Source organism: Panthera pardus, unplaced genomic scaffold (genome assembly GCF_024362965.1).
Source record: "Panthera pardus isolate Hobbes unplaced genomic scaffold, ASM2436296v1 HiC_scaffold_16, whole genome shotgun sequence".
Taxonomy (NCBI): domain Eukaryota; kingdom Metazoa; phylum Chordata; class Mammalia; order Carnivora; family Felidae; genus Panthera; species Panthera pardus.
Window position 1 is genome coordinate 121,457,428 of NW_026526721.1, and position 20,841 is coordinate 121,478,268.

Genomic DNA, 20,841 nt, shown 5'->3' on the forward strand with positions numbered 1-20,841 from the left:
GTCTTGCAACCCGACAGAGAAACAAGGGGATGTGAAGCGTGGAGGTTGCATCGCTTAAGGAGCCTCAGCGGTTTGCAAAATGTGACACTCAGCCTTCAGAGGCACGGGACCAGAAATCCCATTCTCAGAGGCCTGGCCAGGCTCACCCAGGCATGGGGTTTGCCACAAGACAGATGCTGCAGGAATTGGTAATGACTGGGTGAGCCACCCTCCTCTGAGTGTGGCCTTTGGCTTCAGACTTACGGGGTAGGTATGGATTTCAGTCCTACTTGTAACCAACAGTGATGCTGCCTCCCTGGGGAGCTGAGGCTACAGGGAAGTATAAAACCAGACCGTGTCCCTCTAGGGAGAGCTCACACCAAAGGAGTCACACCCAGTGACAGGTCTGAATAATGACAAGGACTATAAAAAAAAACAACAACAGTGCAGTTTGATACCGTTTGAATTCCTTTAACAGACGGCATACTGCTTTTCTTTTTTTTTTTTTTATTTATTTTTTATTTTTTTATTTTTTTATTTTTTAATATATGAAATTTACTGTCAAATTGGTTTCCATACAACACCCAGGCATACTGCTTTTCAATGTATACTACAGCATTTGTAAAATGCAAAACTAATTTAATCATGTCCCTGCTTACAATCTTCTGCAGCAGGATAAAGTGCAGACCCCTAACCCTAACCTCCCAAAGTGCTCCCCTGGCCTCCACACAAACCCTTTCACTGCATCCCTACCAACCTGCCAGAATTTCCCAACAGGCACACGTAAGCCCACACATTCCTGTCCTGACACGCTGCTGCCTTCGTCCCTTCCCTCTCCCTGCACACCCCCACAGGCACACAGGTGGGTAATTCAGCTCGGGAATCAACACTTCTGGGGAGCCTCCTTCCCTGCTTGCAAAGCCCCGATACTTGTCTCCACCAGACTAATCACAGGAGGCCGTGACTCTCCTTAGCTGCCTGCCCACCACCAGCAAGGAAACAACTCGAGAAGAGGGCTGGGTCCCCTCACTGCAGTCCCAGGGAGTCTCCATGGCTCTGGCTCAGAGCAAGGGCTAGGTGAATGTCTACACAACGCACAAGCCTGAGCAAATGAGTAAAAGAACCTCCACTGAGGCATGAGCTGGAAGTACAGAGCTCCGGCAGCTCAGGCAATTCATTTCCATCTTTATTCTTTAGTGTTTGCCTCTCCAATGGTGCCAATGATACCTACCCTAATCTGGTTTGACTGGGATGTTTTTAAGATTCTCTTAATACAAACATTAAGTAGAGGGGCTGTTTCATCACAAGATGCTCATTCAGAGCGCAACCACCAATGATGAATGAACTAAAGAACCTCCAAGGTTTTCTCCACTGACGCCCATCATCTTTCCCCCTCTATACCCATGCTTGGAGCTCACGCTACAACTGGGTGGGCAAGTCTTTTCCTCCCCAGAGCTCACAAAGAGAGCCATCTGTCCAGTTCCAGGTGGAACCGTCTCACGCCTGTCTTCCTAGAGTGTGAATCAATGAGGCTTTCCCAAGCCTCTCCTTCTTGTGGGGTTTCCATGGGAATCCTCCCACGCGTGACTGAGCCAGGAGCCCCCAAGGCAGAAGCTCAGGCTGTCAGCCAGCAAGAAGAGCAGAGGATGGGATGAAGGAGGTTGCTGGGCGGAGACCAGGCCAGCGTGCTTTGCAAGGTCATTTGAAAGAGACACTCCTCTGAGGCAGGGGAGGCCAGGGGCCCTGATACACATACAGCCTGGGCAGGCCTGGTCACCCTGCAGCTGCTCCCATACCCAGAGGGCAGCCCCAGGCACATATGGGTTGTTCTGAGGGACAGCTGGCCTCCGTGAGGCGCAGCGTGGCTCGGGCTAGAGCAAAGCTGGACCACAGGGGCTGGGGGAGGGTGCTACACTTTGGGACCCTCTCAGGGAAAATTCCATGAGGAAAACACAATAATCTTCAGGTCCAGCACCTCGTTTGTCTCCCAAGCTGAACGTTGCCCATTTGGTTTAACTGGTTGTGGGAAAACACAGGATGCCTGAAAGAAAAGCAAAAGTATTCATGCCTCAGGCTTGATTGAGGAGATCATGATAGGCACCTTCTGGGATTTCTGAAGGTCCTCTGTTAAGCCTGAGGTCTCTGGGAGCATTTTTGAGATACCAGGGAGCAGGCAAGAGAGGAAAAGGGGCTGGTGAGGAATTGGGAAAACAGGGAGGCCAGAGAGGGAAGACAGTGAGACAGAGAGAGATGATGGGGGTGGGGGTGGGGGCGAGGAGGACAGGTGAGAGGGAGTCCCCGACCCCAGGAATCTATGTAATTCAACCTATCTCACAGGATGCGGCCGAGAGGGGAGCCATCTCTGTGGTCTGGCTAACTGAAACAACCTCGGCTCCCTCCTGGAGAAAGTAGAGCTCCATGTTCCCCACCAATGACATTTCACAGCACTAAGCCAGGTGGGTGACTTGGGAGCTGCTCTGGGCCTCTCCTGTGCACATAGAGAGGTACAGAACTCGTGGCAGCTTCCTGCCACCTCCTGGCTCCAGGATGAACCTTGCCTGCCCCATAAACCTGGGGGTACCCCCTAGGTCACATCTTTTGTTTCTGCTCCTCTCTCTCTCCATGTGTCTTCTCTCATTTCCGGCCTCTGCAGATTCTTCCAAACTGGGTATCCAGCCCTGCCTTCTCTCCTCAGCACCACAACCCTCTTGCTGGAAGCCTCTGCCCACCAGATTAGGTGCTCCTTCAAACAGCCTTGGAAAGCCACCTGGTCTCTACCACAAGCCTCGTCTGGGGGCATGCTCACCTTCTTGGGATACCAGACATCTGGGGAGAAGATGACCCAACAGTACATGTCCAGGGCTCAACCTCAGCCTCTTCCCTCTCCAGCATACCAGGTTCCCCTCTGTGCACCCCCATTTCTGCCATGGATTTCCCCCCCATCCCTCTCATTTAATGCCTCCAGCTCTCCCTCAGCTCAGCTGTTGCCTGGATTACTACAATGGTCTCCTAATGGGGCTCCTGGACTCCAGTCTGTGTCCCCTAAGCCCACTTCCACAGTGCCAAGGGGTAAATCTGACCAAGCCACCACCCATCTTCTCATTCACCTCTCCACGTGGCTTCTCAGGGGAAGCTGCACCCCGTGGCTTGGCACAACAGCCCCCAAGACCTGCTCCTGCTTATTCCTCCCGCACTGCCTCCCAGCATGGCCTAGCCCAGGGTACCCATGCCAGACTCCCCCAAGCACCACATCTTGTCCATACCTTGGTGTCCTAGGAGCCTTCCCACTTTCACTTGCCTGGCTGATTGCTCCCCCCAGGCAGGCTGGGCATCCTCTCTGCCGGCCCTCCTGCTCTGTGCACCCTCATCTCTGCTGTCTTCTGCAGTGCATGCTGCATTTCTTGCTGGCAAAGCCAGCACCCGACTCTCCTCTACCTCCTGGCAGCAGCCAGCCAGCACCTGGCCCCTTGGGCTAGGTTAGAAAGTACTTGTTGGGTTGAAGAAGGAATATCCACTCCACATCTCCTGTATATTTTGCATTTTAAGCAATAAACACTTTTTTCAAAATTAAAGTACACATTAAAAAAAATAATAAACCAAGTACACACTTTAAATGGGGATTCAGTTCTAAATTCAATATGTGAAGCAAAAATCACACACAGTCAACACTGCCCTGGAAAGGTCCACAAGGCCCATGATATCTGATTTGGGTTCACCATCCTCTTTCCCAACGGGTTTAGCAGAGACGACTTTTTCTCACAGCCTCCGAACAGATCCTTATTTCTTGAGCTGAGCAGCAGCAGATAAACTAGTTGACTTATTTAGGAACCATGTTTTATTAAAAATGTGTTGATATTTTACATATATTTTGCTGTTGATCTTCTTTAACCAAATACATATGGTTATGTCCACAAAAATTAAGCGCACACATTTATGTACTAATTTTTTTAAATGACTATGAGGCAGACGCTTCTGCCTGGTAACTTCACCCCAGGTCCCACCACCCTCCTGATTTTCTACACAGAATGGCCTGTTCTAGCCAGGGAGCTGCCCTGAGACCCTTGGTTCTTATAACAACAGAGAAGGGACCTTTCAAGAGCCTGGCTATGTGACAACAGGCCAGGCAACTCAGAATTAAGTAGCCCCCATTTGGTGAGTTGAACTGGGTCTGTTCACAGAGAGATGAGGAACACTGTAGTGGCCTGGGCCTGGGCCACTTCCTGGGAGAGGAGTGAAGTCCCCCAAGGACAGGCCTGCCCAAGCTAGAAGAAGCTGCCAGTCTTAAGAAAAGCGAAGAGAAAAAGTAGTCTAGGAGGGGGAACAGCAAATGAAGTCCTTCCACTGTTGCAGCAAAACCAGAAAGGCCGGTAGTGGAGGGCAATGTGGGAAGAAAATGATGGCAAAAGGGAGTAGGGGGCAGTAACCAGACCTGGAAGACCCTGGCGGTGACCAGGCTCTACTGTGTGGCAGCTTGGAGAAGGTTCTAAGAGAGAGAGGGCTTTGATTTAAATTTTAAAAGATGTTTCTGATAAATGCTTATTGCTAATATCTGCTGAAGTGAAAAAAATATATATCTTATTGTAGCGTGTTTTCTGTTTGTTTGTTTGTATTTTAATAGAGATAGAACACAAGCAGGGGAGAGGGGCAGAGAGAGAGAATCTTTATCAGGCTCCATGCTTAGTGTGGAGCTCAACTCAGGGCTCACTCTCACGACCCTGGGATCATGACCAGAGCTGAAATCAAGAATTGGTAGCCCAATCAACTGAGCCTCCCCAGGGCCCCTATCTTACTTATAAGTAAGTAAGTGAAAAGAGTGCATGTTTTCACTTGCATTCTTATTGAGGGAGGTAGAGCATCTTGTCACATGTTTAAGTGTCATTTCGCTTTCATTTTGTGTGTGTGGACTGTTTATGATCTTTATCCAGTTTTGGTCTTTTGCTTATTGACATGAGGAACATTTTACATATTAAAGAGATGAGCCCTTTGGATAGGAGTAATAATTCTCCCCCTACTTTGACTTTTGACTATTTATGGTGATTTCTTTCCCGTGCAGAGTTTCTTTTCATATCATTGAATTTATCAGTCTTTGAAATAAAATAGAAATGCAAACTGGAGAGGTATTTGAGTGGAATGGCCAGCAAGTTGAATGTTGTTTGCTTCTTGCCAAAGGTGGCTTAAAGTACTTTTATTACTACTTTTTAAGGAAGTTTTAAAATTGAATCAATGAGAAAGTATGTGTTTCAGAGGAATATGCCCTTGTGTAAAGCTTGCTTATATCATGCTACTGACACTTTTTGTCTTTCTGCAAACTCCATTAATCTGCAGAGCTTTAAAAACAAATGAAGGTTTTGCAGGATGAGAAGAGGTTCCCCCATCAGCCTGACAGAAGGGGCAGAATATGTCTGGAGGAGAGAGGTGAGAAGGTGGGGAAACAGAGATGGAGAGATGAGAGAGATTTAGTACATTGATCTCTTCTTATGCTGCGGTGACCGGCCGGGAAGAGGGTGGGCAGATCCTGGATCCTCCTTTTAACAGCGTTTCCCTGAGGCTCAGGCATAACATTTCACGTCTTCCGGATTTAGGCTCATCAGATTGCGGGAGGGCAGAAGGTGGGTGGAAAGATGGGGGCTCAGATTCCTAGAGAGGAGAGAACTCCTTTCTTCACAACCCCCCACCCCCAACCGCCCCTGGAGGAGGATAGGGCAGAGGAAGAAACTAAACTGGGAGAGATTAGAGTACTTGCCCAAGGTCACACGGAGGGCTGATGGTGGAGGCGGAATTCGAACTCTAGCCTGTCTCCAGAGCCCAGAACTCTCCGCCTCTTGGTGACAGCGGTACAAAACTGCCCTCCCCTCCTTTCCAGTCCGCAATAGTCCACGGTCGGCCATTAGGGAGGCTGGATAGGTCACTTTCTCAGCTTATCCCACCAGAGAGAGGTCCTGGGCTTGGTGTCCCCTCCTGGCTCGGAGCCCGTGGCGCGTCCTGCGCTACCCGAGCAGCCACATTTGCCGCGCTCCAAGCTCTGGCCTCCTCCCGCCTTCCCAGACCCCACCTCCTACCCCTATCTGTGACTCGCAGAGCTCGCGACCCCTTCCCTTCCCTTCCTGAGCATCACCAAGTTTGTCTCCAGGCAAGGCCAGAAACTGGCCCCGAGCAGCGAGCAGCGCTCTCTTACCCCAGCGTCTAGAGTAAACGATAACAACAGACACCACTTCCTCACAGCCTACTGCGTGCCAGGCCCTTAATTTCCACGGCTCCGAATCCCCTGACCCCGCCCAGACCCCCACAATCTATTCAGTCCCCGTTAAATAGACGAAGGAGCTGCTACAGCTCCGGAAAGTTGTGACACGCTTGGGCTCACCCAGCTAATAATAATGTAGCTAGTAGCATTTGACTGAGTACTTCCTCTGTGCCAGGCACGGGTCTACGGGCGTTACAGGCACCACCTCGTAGATCCTACCAATACTCCAATAAAATACGTACCATGACCATCCCCATCCTACGGATGAGGAAACTGAGGTTTGGCTCCTTGCCCAAGGTCACCCAGCCAGTGAATGACGGATCTTGGACCCAAACCCAGGCAGGGTGACTCGGGGGCCAGTTTTTCGTGCTGTCTCCATTACAGAGAAGCGGCAGGCTTCGAACCTACGGCAAGAGGGGCCAGCCCCAAACGCCCCAAAGGCTGAGCGCAAAACCAAACCAGCTGGGACCGCCACAGCCTGCAGAGAGGAATTCCCGGGAACCCGAACAGGACCCGTGCCAGGAGCTCCCGCTGTGGTGAGTGCCTGCCCGCACGAGGTCCGCGCTGCCAGATCTTGGCGCCCGGCTCCAGCGCGCCCAAGGGCGCCCCTCGCCAGAAGCTGGACAATACTCACCATAAAAGAGAGGGCGAGCGCCTGCCGGGAGGAATCGCCAGCGCTGGCAGGTCCTGCACTCCCTGAAGAGGCGTCTGCCGCCGCCGCCGCCGCCCACTCAGGGGCGCCCGAGAAACCTCGAAGATGCCGGCTGGCTCCCCAGGGCCAGGGGCGCGTCCTCACGGCCGGTGCCCAGCAGCAGCGCCCCCTCTGCCCGGCAGGGTGGCCTGGAGTTGGAGCGTTCTTGGGGAAGTTGGCGCTCGGGCGCGGCGGGAGGGCGCGAGAGGTCGGGTGGGAGTGGGGCAGTGCTTTCCTGCGCGGATTCCGGGGACGCGCCAAGGCCCGCGCGCTAGCCGTTCCGAAGCTCCGCGCCTGACCCGGAGGGCGGCGAGTCCCGAGCTCAGGGCTCAGGGCTCACGGCCCGCGCCTCGGCCGCTGGCCCCTGGCGCGCCCTGCGTCTTCCCCGGCGCCCTGGGCGCACGTCTCGGTAGTTGGAGCTGGGGTCCTGGCCCAGGCTGCGGTGTGCTCATCGCCTTCCCCAGGGGCTGGGCGCCTTTGTGCGCGGGGCGCGCCGGCCGCCGCGGCCAGCTCTGGATGCTGCAGCCGCCGCCGCCTCCCCCTCCTCCTCCTCCGCCGCCGCCCGCTCCCCGCCTTCCCGGCCGGCCCGGAGGCTGCAGCTGAAAGCCGATCCGGCTGAGCTCATCCCTGAAGGCCACTAATCCAATAGCCGCGGAAGGCGCGGCCGCCGGGAACGCCCCTTCCCCCACCATCCCGCGCCCCGGCCCGTCCCAGCTCCGGCCGCTGCCGGCGCCGCCACCTTCCCGAGGCCACCAGCTGGCGGGAGAGGGAAGTGGAGCCCGCGCCCGCGCCCCCGTGCCGAGTCGGCGCGGTCGCCATTCACCCGCCCGCTCACCCGCGCACTCCCTCACTCCCGCACTCATTCATGTGCACGGGTCCTCCCCCATTCATTCAAGCGCGCGGGGAGCTCCAGGGTGGGTGCCCCTGAGAGGGAGGAGACACCCTCGGTCACTCGGCAGCTTTGGTGTCTCTACCCAGCGCACGTGGGAAGTAGCAGCCAGGAAAAGAGGATGGCTTAATAGCCTCTTCTTCAGACACGTGTCCACACTTTATTTTTAAAGAGCAGGCTTCAGCTCGTCTTTAAATCCCAATTTCACACTGCACCTGCTTCGCGGAGCCTTCCCCACCCACCCGAGGCTCAGGGAGATGGGTCTCTCTGCTGTACCGGCTCCTAGAGCTGATGGTGGGCAGCCTCCTCCCCAGCCAGAGCGGAGACCTAAGGCAGAGGGCGTGGCCAGAGCGAAGGCCGAGGGGGTGCTTCCTTGGGGAAATTGAAAGTTCCTGGTCTGGGTGTCCTCGTCTCTGCTCCCGGGGTTGACTTCAGTTCCATTCCACAGTCATTTGGTCTGATCCCCGTTCTCTCTGTGCCGGGCACCAAAGAGCCTAAATGCAACAAGCGCCGGTTCGCCAAAAACACAGACAGGTAAAGACCATTCAAACCAGTGAGGGAAATGTTTTGATGGAGGATCTGGAGCTCCTTTCCCGGGCTGGGAAGGGCAGTCTGGGAATGTTTCCTGGTGAAGGTAGTTACAAGTATTAGCTCCTGGAGGCAGACGGACGGGATGATCACCTAGCTAGGTACCCACCCCAGCACAGAGCCTATAGCATGACTGGTGTGTGGTTAAGACAAAGCTGGAGGGACAGACAGTGGTTAGGCTGCTTGAGGGCAGCCGACTCACTCCCACAGTGAGTAGACAGCCAGAGCTGTCTTCCTAAAGTCAGTGTCCTGGTACTTTCCCTAAAGTCAGTACTCTCCCTCCCTGGTACCCCATGGCCTACAGGATGCTTTCCCACTTCTTAGCTGAGGCTAGCTCCTGAGCTCCAGTCTCATTTTTTTTTTTTAATTTTTTAATGTTTATTTATTTTTGAAAGAGAGAGAGCATGAGTGGAGGAGAGAGAGAGAGAGAGGGAGACACAGAATCCAAAGCAGGCTCCAGGCTCCGAGCTGTCAGCACACAGTCCAACGTGGGGCTCAAACTGATGGACCCGAGATCATGACCTGACCCAAAACCAGATGCTTAACTGACTGAGCCACCCAGGCACCCCACTCCAGTCTTACTTTTATGCAACTTTGCTCTGGGCCACACTGTGCTGAGACCCTCTCAGCAGCTCCAGAAAGTTGAGCTGTCTCTCTCTGACACAGGCCTTTGCACACAGTGATCTCTCTGCCTGATAGAGCCTGACCCCAGATAACTCTGATTCACCCTCCAGCTCTCTGCCTGTATGCCAATTGTCTCCAGGGAGTCTTCCTGGCACTTACATTTATTTATGTGTTTATTCACAATATAATACACCCATGATCCCACTATCCAAAGCCAGGCTCCTACAGTTCCCTGTGTGCCCCTTTCCTAGTACATCTTTTTGCCTCTGCAAAAACAAAACAAAACAAAACAAAACCCACTATCTGTATTGATATACTTACACATATGCAGGCACTTGAAAAAAGTTATATGTATATGCCTAAACATCATCTTATTTAGTTTTATGTATTTGTTTTTTGAACTTTATTAATGCTATACTCTTGGACTTGCTGTTTGGACTCAACAGGATTCATCCACACTGATGCATGCACCTGTAGTTCCTTCATTTTCATGGCTTATAATAGTTCTTTGGGTGGACAAACAATGCTAAACCATTCCTGACACTTGTAAAAGATGGTAAGGAAGACTTTGTTCAAGGGTGAGGGGGGCTTCTACAATGGGGTTTTGTTGTAGGGGAGAAAGATTAGGCTCAACTCAATACAAGGACAAGTGCGAATTTATAGCCGAGGAACTAGGTGGGGGTCAGTGGATAGAAAATTAGCACACATCAGGGGTGATGGGGATCCGTGCTACACCAACCCCACAGGGTTCTTGCTGAAGGCAGACTAGGGTGAGAGATGAGGAATTTGTTCAGATACGGAGGGTGGTCAGATACCAGAGTGGGAGATTTTCACTAAACTGACTTAGCAAACTTCATTTTTCTTCCTTCTTTTTCTTCTTCTTTTTAAATGCAGATACTACCTTGATTGCTAAACTGTGTGTCAGCCCAACTGTGTATTTAACCATAACTCAGAGTCTGTGAAAACAGCATCTCAGTTTAGAAGTTTAGCTCTATGCTTGAACAGAGATAGGGCTTTTTTAATCAGATAGATTCTCAGTACCAATAATTTCTACTAGATTCAGAGCATCTTTTTAAAAAAGCTTTTTTTTTTAAATAACTGGTTTAAGGGACTACGCTACATCTACCACATTCCATTAACACATTTAATTTTTTTTCCGGACTCAATAACATGATTCCTACAGAGCACAATCCAAAGTATTTAATGATGAGCCTTTTCAGGAACTCAGAAATGACCTAAAGTACTATTTAATATTGAGTATCAGTCTATGTGTACTGTATGCATTAAAAATATAAATAATTATTTTAATGACTAAATGTTGAAGTTCATTTAGACAGTATGGAAAAATATATGCTCATACACTGAGAATACGATGGTAGATTTAATGTTAAAAGTAGTAAAATAGAGGAGCTCTTGGGTGGCTCAGTCACTTAGGTATACAACTCTTGAACTCAAGCCTTGATCTCAGGGGTGTGAGTTCAAGCCCCGTGTTGGGCGTGAAGCCTACTTGAAAGAAAAAGAAAGAAAGAAAGAAAGAAAGAAAGAAAGAAAGAAAGAAAGAAAGAAAGAAAAGAGGAAGGAAGGAAGGAAGGAAGGAAGGAAGGAAGGAAGGAAGGAAGGAAGGAAGGAAGGAAGAAATAACATAGAACATGAGCACTCTCCTTGTTTATAACCATGGATGGAGATTTACGGGTTTTTTTCTCTTTTTTACCCCCCTTTAGCATTTCTTCCCCTCCACCCACCCACCTGTGACAACCACCAGTCTATTCTTTATAAGCTTGGTTTATTTCTATTTCTATTTCTATTTTTTTAGATTCCACATATAAAAAAGATAATAGAATATTTGTCTTTCTTTGATTTATTTCACTTAGCATAATACCCTCAATGTCCATCCATGTTGTCATAAATGGCAAAATTTCATTTTTTATGGCTGCATAATATCCCATTGTGTATGTGTGTGTGTGTGTGTGTGTGTGTGTGTGTGTGTGTGTATATATATATATATATATATATATATATATATATACCAAAAATTTCTCTATCCATTTATTCATCAGTAGACACTTGGGTTGTTTCCATATCTTGACTATTGTAAATAATGCTGCAGTGAACATGGGGTGCAGATATCTCGAGTTATTGTTTTCATTTTCTTCAGATAAATATCCAGAATTGGAATTCCTGAATCATGTGGTAATCCTAGTTTTAATTTTTTGAGGAACCTCCATAGTGTTTTCCATACTGGCTACCCCAATTTATATTCCCGCCAACAGTGCACAAGGGTTTTACTTTCTCCACATCCTTGCCAATACTACTATCTTTTCTTTTTTTAAAAATGCTTATTGATTGGGGTGCCTGAGTGGCTCAGTCGGTTAGGTGTCTGACATTGGCTCAGGTCATGATCTCACTGCTCCTGAGTTCAAGCCCCAGGTCCAGCTCTGTGCTAAAGGCTCAGAGCCTGGATCCTGCTTCAGTTTCTGTCTCCGTCTCTCTTTCCCTTTCCGGCTTGCACTCTGTCTCTGTCTCTCTCTCTCAAATATAAAATTTAAAACAATGTTTATTTATTTCAGAGAGAGAGAGAGAGAGAGAGCAGGGGAGGGGCAGAGTGGGAGGGAGGGAGAATTCCAAGCAGGCTCCACACGGTCAGTGCAGAGCCTGATATGGGGCTCTAACTCACAAACCATGAGATCATGACCTGGGCTGAAATTAAGAGTTGAACCCTCAACCAACTGAGCCATCCAGGTACCCCTCTTACCTTTTTTGTAATAGACATTCTAACAGGTGTGAGGTGATATCTCATTGTGGTTTTGATTTGCATTTTCCTGATGCTTAGTGGTGTTGAGCATCTTTTCATGTGCCTATTGGTATCTGTTTTTCATCTTTGGAAAAAGGTCTATCCAGATCTTCTGTTTCTTTTTTTTTTTAATTATAAAAATTTTTTTATATTTTTATTTTTTAAACTTCTGCTTATTTTTTTAATACGATTGGTTTTTTAAATTTTCTTTCCATTAAGTTGAATGAGTTCTTTATACATTTTGGATATTAGCCCCTTAGTAAATATGGGCTTTGCAAATATTTTCTACCATTCTGTAGGCTGTCTTTTCATTTTGTTGATGGTTTCCTTTCCTGTGCAGAAGTTTTTTAGTACGATGCAGTCCCATTTATTTATTTATTTATTTATTTGAGAGCAAGAGATGGGATGGATGGCAGAGGGAGAGGGAAAGGGAGACTCTTAAGCAGACTGACATGGGGCTCAATTTCACAAAATGTGAGATCATGACCTGAGCCAAAATCAAGAGTTGGGCACTTAACTGACTGCCCCACTCAGGCACCCCTGTTGCTTTTTACTTTTGATATCAGATTCAGAAAATCGCCACCAAGGCCTATGTCAAGGAGCTTACTGTCTGTATTTTCTTCTAGGAGTTTTATGGCTGCACATCTTATATATAAGTCTTTAATCCACTTTGAGTGATTATTTATGTACACTGTAAGATAGTGGTCAAATTTCATTCTTTTGCATATGGCTGTCTAGTTTACCCAACACCATTTATTAAAGAGACAGTCCTTTCCCCATTGTATATTCTTGGCTCCTTTGTTATAAATTAATTGAACTTACATGCATGGGTTTACTTCTTGGCTCTCTATTCTGTTCTATTGATCTATATGTCTGTTTTTATGCCAATACTATACTGTTTCAATTACTATAGCTTTGTAATATTGTTTGAAATCAGGAAGTGTGATGACTCCGGCTTTGTTCTTCTTTTTCAAGATTGCTTTGGCTATTCGGGGCCTTTTATGGTTCCATACAAATTTTAGAATCCTTTGTTCTATTTCTGTGAAAAATGCTATTGGAATTATGGTAGGGATTTTGTTAAATCTGTAGATTGCTTTGGACATTTTAACAACATTAATTTCTCCAATCCATGATCACAGAACATCTTTCCATTTATTTGTGCCTTCTTCAGTCTCCTTCATTAATGTCTTACAGTTTTCAATATACAAGTCTTTCATCTCTTTGGTTAAATTTGTTCCTGGGTTTTTTATTCTTTTTGATGCACTTGTAAATGGGATTTTCTTAATTTCTCTAATAGTATATTAATAGAAATACAGATTTCCACATATTGCTTTTGTATCCTGCAACTGTACTGAGTTTGCTTATTAGTTCTAACAGTTTTTTGGTGGAGTCTTTAGGGTTCTACATAATATGTCATCTGCAAATAGTGATAGTTTTACTTCTCTAATGGATGCCTTTCCTTCCTTCCTTCCTTCCTTCCTTCCTTCCTTCCTTCCTTCCTTCCTTCCTTTCTACTGTCCTACCATCCTACCGTCCTTCTTTCCCCTCCCTCCCTCCTTTACTTCCTTCCCTTCCTTCCTTTCTTTTTTTGCCCAATTGCTGTAGCTAGTACTTCCAATACTATGTTGAATAAAATTGGCAAGAGTGGGGCACCTGGGTGGCTCAGTTAATTAGCCATCTGACTCCTGACTTCAGCTCAGGTCATGATCTCACAGTTCCAGATTTCAAGTCCTGTACTGAGCTCTGCACTGACAGTATGGAGTCTGCTTACGATTCTCTGTTTCCCGCTCTCTCTCTGCTCACTCTCTGTCCCTCTCTCTCAAAATAAATAAACATTTTTAAAAAGTGGCGAGAGTAGGCATCCTTGTCTTGTTCCTCATCTTAGAGGAAAGACTTGCAACTTTTCACCACTAAGTGTGAAGCTGGGGGTTTATCATATATGGCATTTATTATGTTGAGGTATGTTCCCTCTACAGCCAGCCTTGGTTGTGAATTTTTAATCATAAATGGAAGTTGAATTTTGTCAAATGATTTTTCTGCATCTATTGAGATGATCTTATGGTTTTCATCCTTCATTTTGTTAATGTGGTATATTACAATGGCTGATTTGTGGATATTGAACCATCCTCATATGCCTGGAGGAAATCCCACTTGATCATGATACATGGTCCTTTTAATGTATTGTTGAATTCCGTTTGCTAATATTCTGGTAATGATTTTTGCATCTATGTTCATCAGGGTTATTGACCTATAATTTTCTTTTCTTGTGATGTCCTTGTGTGGCTTTGGTATCCGGATATTGCTGACCTCGTAAACTAAGTTTAGAAGCATTCCCTCCTTGTCTATTTTTTGAAAGAATTTGAGAATGTTTTGAATTTGAATGTTTGATAGAATTTTCCAGTGAATCCATGCGCTGCTGAACTTTTATATGTTAGAAGATTTCTGACTACCAATTCAATTTCCTTCTTAGTAATTGATCTATTCAAAATTTTTTTTATTTCATCATGATTCAGTATTGATGGGTTGTATGTTTCTAGGAATGTATCCATTTCTTCCAGATTGTCCAGTTTGATGGTATGATTTCTCATAGTAGTGTCTTATGATCCTTTGTATTTCTGTGATATCAGTTGTAATATCTTCTCTTTCAATTCTGATTTTGTTTGAGTCCTCTCTCTTTTTTGTCTTGGTGAGTCTAGCTATAGGCTTGTCAATTTTGTTTATCTTTTCAAAGAACCAGCTCTTAGTTTCACTAGTCTTCTCTATTGTGTTCATAGTCTCTATTTCATTTATTTATGCTCTAATCTTGTTATTTTACCTCCTACTAACTTTGAACTTCATTTATTCTTACTTTTCTAGCTCCTTGAGGTACAAAGTTAGGTTTTTTTATTTAAGACTTTTCTTCTTTACTTGAGGTAGGCATTTGTTGCTATGAAATTCCCTCTTAGAACTGCTTTTGCTGCATCCTACAAATTTTGGTATATTTCTATTTTTATTTGCCTTAAGATATTTTTTTGATTTCTTCTTTTATCCGTTGTTTGTTCATGTAACATGTGTTTAATCTCAACATATTTGTGAATTTTCCAGTTTTCCTTTATAATTATTTTCTAGTTTCATGCCCTTGTGGCAAAAAAAAAAAAAAAAAAAATGCTTCCTATTAAATGTATTAAGACTTGTTTTGTGGGCTAACATATGATCCATCTGAGAAAATGTCTCACGTGCACTTAAGAAGAATGTGTATTCTGGTGCTTTTGGATGCAGTGTTCTGTATATTATCTGTCAGTCCATCTGGTCCTACATGTCATTTAAGGCTAATGTTTCCTAATTGATTTTCTGCCTGAATGATCTATCCTTTGATGTAAGTAAGGTATTAAAATCCCTTACTATTATTATATTGCTGTCTATTTCTCCTTTTAGGTCTGATAATATTTGCTTCATGTATTTAGGTACTTCTATGTTGGGTGCATAAATATTTACGAATATTCTATCCTCTTGTTGGTTTGACCCCTTTATCATTATGTGACATCCATCTTTGTATCTTATTACAGTCTTTGTTTTAAAGGCTATTTTGCCTAATTTAAGCATAGCTACTCCAACTTTGCTTGGTTTCCATTTGCATGGGATACCTTTTTCTATCCTTCACTTTCAGTCCATGTGTGTGTCCTTATATCTAAAGTGTATGTCTTGTAGGCAGCATATAGATGGGTCTTTTTTTTTTTTTTTTTCCTATTCAGCTACTCTATGTCTTTTGGACAATTTAATCCATTTACATTAAAAATAATTATTGATAGGGGGGCTCCTGGGTGGCTCACTTGGTTAGGTGACCGACTTCAGCTCAGGTCATGATCTCACACTTTGTGGGTTCGAGCCCCGCATCAGGCTCTGTGCTGACACCTCAGAGCCTGGAACCTGCTTCAAATTCTGTGTCTTCCCCTCTCTCTATCCCTTCCCTGCTCACGCTCTGTGTCTCTCTGTCTCTCAATAATAAATAAACGTTAAAAAAATTAAAAAAAATACTTATTGATAGGTATGTGCTTATTGCCATATTGTTAATTATTTATTGGCTGTTTTTATAGTTCCTCTTGGTTCTGTTCTTTTCTTGTTCTCTTCCTTGGTGGTTTGATGACTTTCTTTAGTGGTACACTTATAATCCTTTCCCTTTTCTCTTTGTGTGTTTACTATAGGTTTTTACTTTGTGGTTGTCACAAAGCTTACAGATAACAGCTTGTATCTGTAATAGTCTATTTTTTTTTAAGTTTATTTATTTTGAGAGACAGAAAGAGCAGAGGAGGGGCAGAGAGAGAGGGAGAGAGAGAATCCCAGGCAGGGTCCATGCTGTCAACACGGAGCCTGATGCAGGGCTCAAATTCACGAACTAGTGAGATCATGACTTGAGCTGAAACCAAGAGTCAGACATTTAACCAGCTGAACCACCCAGGTGCCCCTGTAATAGTCTATTTTAAGTTGATAACAACTTAAGTGTGATCCCATTCTAAAGTTTAACATTCTTACTCTCCCTCCCCCCCATTTTATGTTTTTGAGATCACATTTTACATCTTTTCATCTTGTGTTTTCCTTAACCTATTATTATAATTATAGTTATTTTTACTACTTTTGTCTTTTAACTTTTATACTAGCATTATAAGTAATTAATCTACTACTTTTACTACATATTTGCCTTTCCAGTGAGATTTATTCTTTCATGTTTACTTGTTACTAATTAGCACCATTTCTTTCAGTTTAAAGAAGTCCCTTTCACATTTCTTTTTTTTTTTTTTTTTTTTTAATTTATTTTTGGGACAGAGAGAGACAGAGCATGAACGGGGGAGGGGCAGAAAGAGAGGGAGACACAGAATCGGAAACAGGCTCCAGGCTCCGAGCCATCAGCCCAGAGCCTGACGCGGGGCTCGAACTCACAGACCGCGAGATCGTGACCTGGCTGAAGTCAGACGCTTAACCGACTGCACCACCCAGGCGCCCCCCCTTTCACATTTCTTATGAGGCCAGCCTAATGGTAATGAACTCCTTTATTTTTTATTGTCTGAAAAAACTTTGTCTTTCCTCCAATTCTTAATGATAACTTTGCCAGGTAGAGCATTCTTGGTTGGAAGTGTTTTTTCTTTCAGCACTTTGAATATATTGTGTCATTCCTTTCTGCCCTGAAAGTTTCTGCTGAATAATTTGCTGATACTGTTATGGAGGTTCCCTTGTACATACAAGTTGTTTTTCTCTTGCTGCTTTTCACATTCTCTCCTTGTTTTTAGCATTTGACATTTAAATTATAATGTATCTTTGTGTGGATCTTTTTCAGTTCATTTTATTTGGAACATCACCAAGAATGACCCTAAGGGAAACTATGGATTTAGAGTGATACCGATGTGTCAATGTAATACTGATCTATCAGTTGTAACAAATGTATCACTCTGCAGGGTATGTCAACAGGGGAGGCTATGCAGAGTGTATGCAAAATCTTGGTATCTTCTGCTCAGTTTTGCTGTGTCCTTAAAACTACTCTAAAAAAATAAAGTCTATTCTTTAAAAACTATTTCAGTCTAGCCACAAAACACACAGGGTCATATACACCAAAGGTATTTTGCATCGTTTATGGGAGAGAAAGATTGACTCAGGGATCCCAAACACCATTTCCTTGGAATACTTTGCATATAAATAAATGATTTGCATACTGACATAGCTACAGATCCCAGACCATTCCATGCTCCCATCCCATTGCCCTTTACTTGTTAGATCATTAGAGCTAGCAGGGCCCAGACATCTCAGCACCCCAGGAGACTCTGGAATATACCTGAGATAGTGTATAGTAAGAAAAAGTGAGACTTAGTAACAGAGATACCCAAATTTATCCAATGAACATTGAACTTGGTGCAGGACAAGATGTTAAGGACACACAAATGCACACATGCAAATGCACACCTATACCCAGAGACCTGGAAAGTTCTGCTGTCACGAGTCACCTTGCTTCACTGGGATGAGGTGGTGGGATGGAGGGCAGGTTACAGCAGGGTCACACCACAGGACTTTGAGCTTTTTAATTGATTTCTATAATGCTCGTTTTTCTATTATATAAACCAGGGTGGTAATAACTGCCACGGAGGGCTGTGAAGATTAAAGGCAGTGAGGTCTGTAAGCGTTTTGGCCGATGCTTGTTCTTCAAACTGTGATCTTGCACAAGTTACCAAATGTCTGGGAAGCTCAGTTTCCAGTCTGTACAATGGAAGTAATAAAGTGCCTTTCTCTAGTGCTTTTCCATTGTCACTTTTGGAAATCCAGCATCCGAACCACCTTCCTAAGCTTGAGGAACTTTGCTCCACATGAAGGAGGGAAGTTCCCTCCCTCCCTCTGGGTAGGAAGAAGAGTCGCCTCTCACTGAGGGACAAAAAACCTAGCACTCATTCATGGCTCTTTCAGATCTCTTGCAAACCCTCTTCACATTTTATTTTTGGTAAAACCAAACAAACAAAGCCCCTGCATTCCCTAGCCTCCCTTGCCACTCAGTGTGGATATCATCTGGATTCTGCCAAACAGGTAACACCAGTCTAATTCAGAAGTGAGCTACTTGAGGGGTGCCCGCGCGGCTCAGTCGGTTAAGAATCCAACTCTTGATTTCGGCTCAGGTCATGATCTCACCATGCATGGATTTGAGCCCCACATCAGGCTCTGCACTGACAGTGTGAATCCTGCTTGGGGTTCTCTCTCTCCCTCTCTCTCTGCCCCTCCCCTGCTTGTGGTCTCTCTCTCTCTCAAAATAGGTAAACTTAAAAAACAAACAAACAAACAAAGTGAGCTACTTGAGCAAACTCTCTGAGCCTGGGACACCCATTCTGGCTAGTACTTCTGGGGAAGTAGAGGCAGCTCTTTTCTGGGATCAGGAGCAAGAGCTCAGTTGTGGCAGAAGCTGCCTTATCAGGCCCTGCTCTGCAGTGTAATCTCAGGTATTTTCCTGAAAGTTCTGTCTGTAGCCTAGTTTTCAACAATTCCAAGGATTCTGTGAACTATTTAATCTGTCTCACTAAGTCCCCACCTGTGTGAAGCAGGTGGCATTGATTCTGTTGTTGACAACTAAGAACCTCTTCTGTCACCCTGTCTTATCCTGTCTTCTTGACAGCTTGGCTGATCAGAACCTCCTTCTTGGGTCTTCACAACTGGAACCAGCCATTCAAAGAAGCAAAGATAGCGGAGAATGCATTCTGATGGGGGCAGGGTTAGCAGCAGCTACATCCAGACCCCAGCAATACCATTAGCCATGGTGCCCACCCCCGTGCCCAGTGTCCAGGGACCTGGCCGTGGCAGCAGTGTCTGCAACAGATCGTGTTTGGGCTGTGATTCCAGCTGTGGTTCTGGATCTGGTTCTCTAGTCCCCCCGTCATTCTGCCATTTCCCCATTTCCTTTCTTTTTGAGTCTGGTCAAACAGTGAATTACATTGACTGAATTTTGAATGCGGTACTAGCTTTGCATTCTGAGGATAAATCCCATTTGGCCATAATATATTATCCATTTAGTACGTTGTTGGGTTCCATTTACATCTATGTTTATGGGGGATACTGGTCTGAGATTTTGTTTTTCTTGTTATCTTTGCCTAGCTTTGGCATCAAATTCACAAGTGAGTTGAGGCGTTCTCTTTCCTTCTATTTTCTGGAAGAATTTATGTAGAATTTGTATTATTTCCTCTTTAAATGCTTCACAGAATCCACCAGTGAAGTAACCTGGCCCTGGAGTTTTCTTTGTGAAGAGATTTTTAAATAGAAATTCAATTACTTTAACAGATACAGGGCTATTCTCTCTCTCTCTCTCTCTCTCTCTCTCTCTCTCTCTTTTTAAATGTTTATTTATTTTTGAGAGAGACAGAGACACCATGCACGTTGGTTAGGGGTAGAGAGAGAGGGAGACACAGAATCCGAAGCAGGCTCCAGGCTGCGAACTGTCAACACAGAGCCCAACGCAGGGCTCGAACTCAGGAGCTGTGAGATCATGACCTGAGCCAAAGTCAGACACTCAACCGACTGAGCCACCCAAGCCTTCCTCTCTCTCTTTTTTAGTAAACTGTGGTAGTTCATTATCTTCTAAGAAATTTGTCATTTCATCTAGTTGTTGTCTATATTGGCATTAAGTTGTCTATAATATTTATTATCCTTTAAAAATTTTTAAAATATTTATTTATTTATTTTTGAGAGAGAGAGAGACAGAGAGAGAGACAGAGTGTGAGCAGGGGAGGGGCAGAGAGAGTCAGTGAAACAGAATCTGAAGCAGGTTCCAGACTCCAAACTGTCAGCACAGAGCCCAACGTGGGGCTTGAACCCACGAGCAGTGAGATCATGACCTGAGCTGAAGTTGGACAGTCAACCGACTGAGCCCCTTCCTTATTATCCCTTTAATATGTGTGGAATCTATAGTGGCACCACTGCTCATGTTTCTGATAGTGGTAACTCAGGTCTTTTCTCTCCTTTTTTGCCTGTTCGGTCTGGCTAGCAGTTTATTGACTTCTTTGATCTTCTCAAAGAATCAGCTTTTGGTTTCATTTATTTCTTTGTTTTTCTGGTTTTGATTCCATTGATTTTTGCTCTGATCTTTCATTACTTTCTTTCTTCTGTTACTTTGGCGTCTGCTTGCTCTTCTTTTTTTAGTCTCTTAAGGTGGAAGTGGAGATCATTGATTTGCAACCATTTTTCTTGTCTAATATAGGCCTTTACTGCTATAAAGTCCTTTTTAAGTACTGTTACAGCTGCATCTTGCAGATTTTGCAATATAGCGTTTTCAGTTTCAGTCAGTTCAAAATATTTTGTAACTTTAGCAAACTTTCTTTTTGACTCATAAATTACTTAAAATCATGTTATTTTGTTTCCAAGTATTTGGAGATTTTCCAGTCATTGTTCCATATTAATTTCTAATTTAATTCTACTGTATTTAGAGAACATTCTTTGCCCTCAAACTGCCAGTTCTCACCATCCACCTGTCTCAATGGCCTTTCACCCCACAATGAATCAATCAACCCCCCTCCCACAGTAATCGGAGTCCATTGGGCAAA

At 45.1% G+C, this 20,841-nt stretch overlaps 1 protein-coding gene across 1 annotated transcript in view; it reads right to left on the bottom strand.

The window, feature by feature from the left end:
- The window catches only part of SPSB4 (splA/ryanodine receptor domain and SOCS box containing 4), an 80,749-nt gene extending 73,290 nt beyond the window's left edge, over positions 1-7,459 (bottom strand). Inside the window, exon 1 of the mRNA XM_019438066.2 lies at positions 6,855-7,459. The gene's annotated coding sequence lies outside the window, so the exon portion shown is untranslated. The remainder of the gene's footprint in view (positions 1-6,854) is intronic.
- Positions 7,460-20,841: the final 13,382 nt, after the last annotated feature.